We start from the raw sequence: 2,197 nt of genomic DNA on the forward strand, positions 1-2,197 counted from the left end.
TATACGTTCAGCCTGCAGAATATATGGTTTATGAATGAGGTGAGACCTTCCAATAACATCTGATTTAGCAATATAAAAGTGTTCCATGTAATCTTTAAAGTGGTTTGAAAGATATTTCGGTATGTCCGCATTTGGAGGGGAGTAAGGGTGGATTGGTGTTTGACCTGATGTGATATAGCTGGAGATACACTAAAGCCAAACGTATTTTCGTGCGAAACCAATACTTGGGGGTAGGGTGTTTTGCAGTAGAGTACCTATTTTTGTCGATGTGTCATACCGCCATTTTTAACCACTTCTCCCATATATTTCGGACTTGTCCCCCAATGGCACAGCGGCATGTCTGCAGACTTACAACGCTAGAAACCAGGTTTCGATACCCCTGTTGGGCAGAGCACAGATAGCCCATTGTGTATCTTTGTGCTTAACTTCAAACAAAATTCGGACTTGAAGCCAGAGGTTATTTCTGTAGACTAGATATATCAAAGCACACCATCTAAGTGAACAGTCCCCGCTCTAACTTCCCTTCTGAATCAGAAACAGTGTAACTTGTTAATAATAAGAACATTCATTGCATATATTAGCTATTCAATTACTGGTATTTGCACACACAAAATACTATAAGTCATTGCCCTACTCAGAAAACACAAATATGTATATGTCCACATGATACTAATAGTCTCAGAAAGTCTTGTACTATTTTGTGGAATGTAAGGTACTACATTTCCTGTTTATTATGTAGTCAAGTATTTTGCAGAAGGTGTAATGTTCAAGAAGAATATCTCGTCAAGTATCTTGTAAAATGTCTACAGTCCAAAGTTGTTATGTTGACAATTTACTTTTAACAAAGTGTACTGTAAAACAACTATACATACGATTTGTTAGTATGTCATCTATAAAGTGAAATGTCCACACATAATTTTGGAAACCCTCTGTAATTATAGCAGTAATCTTATAATGTTCTTATCTGTAAGAGTTATTACGTTCTCCTCACACATAAATTAATTACGATAATCGACAGCTGATAAGAAGAAGTTGTTACTGATTAATTAACATTGAAACTCAAGTAAGCTGAGTGCAGAGAGTGGTATTGAAGTGTTTTGATTAACTTTTACTAGATTGTTTGCTGAAATTTGTGGAAAACTACTCGAGGGCTATCTGCATAGCCGTTCCTAATTCAAAAGTTATAGACTAGAGTGAAGGCAGATAGTCAACACCACCCACCGTCAACTCTTGGGAACTTTTAATTAACAAATAGTGGGATTTATCGTTACATTATAACTCCCCCACAGCTAAACGAACAAGCATTTGCGGTGGTTGGATTCGAACCCACGGTTTTGTTTACCAAAATGGTAGCAAGAAAAGCATTTTAATTTTAGAAAAGCTTAGTTTATAGTGTGGGTTGAGAATTAAACAGATTGACAGTGGAATAAAGTTAACTGATTGCCAAAATAGTCTTGATGTGAAAATCTTCTGCTTAATAAATAAACGTTTATGATGTATTTTATATCATTTTAATTTTACTCTTGATTTTACCGCTTAGGTTGAACTGTAAAGTTTGCGAAGAATGCTAAAAAATGAATGATAACTGTTAACGCTCATATAGCAAAGCCGTAGGAATATTTTAATTAACATCGTTCAGAACAAGTTAGACCTTTCATACATCAGTTAACTTCGCTGGGGATGGTGAGATGAAGCTTCTTTTATTTAAAAACGAGTCTTAAATGTTTTTTTTTACTATCTGAGATTAAAAAATAAATGAAATAAACTAGTGTTTTAATTAAGTGAATCAAAAGCCTAAAAGTCCATTGGCGCTGCAATAGGGTATAATGGAATGGAAATACTGTGGTTCCAGTTTTTTATCATCTTTCTCATTTTTATCGAGATTTTCGATGAAAACTTATATTCTTTTGTTGGATTTTGAGCATTCGTCAACTTAAATTTCTTGTTTCTTATGCTGTTAACAGTGCAAGGAGTTCCATTGCGATATGTGTTTTATGAGGGGGAGGTCGAGGGATTGTCTTTCATAGCCACAACTTTCACTTTGCATGAGGGAGGGGGGGGGAGGTCGAGGGATTGTCTTTCATAGCCACAACTTTCACTTTGCATGAGGGGGGGAGGTCGAGGGATTGTCTTTCATAGCCAGAACTTTCACTTTGCATGAGGGGGGGGAGGTCGAGGGATTGTCTTTCATAGCCAA

This window comes from Limulus polyphemus, unplaced genomic scaffold (assembly GCF_000517525.1).
Source record: "Limulus polyphemus unplaced genomic scaffold, Limulus_polyphemus-2.1.2 Scaffold571, whole genome shotgun sequence".
NCBI lineage: Eukaryota > Metazoa > Arthropoda > Merostomata > Xiphosura > Limulidae > Limulus > Limulus polyphemus.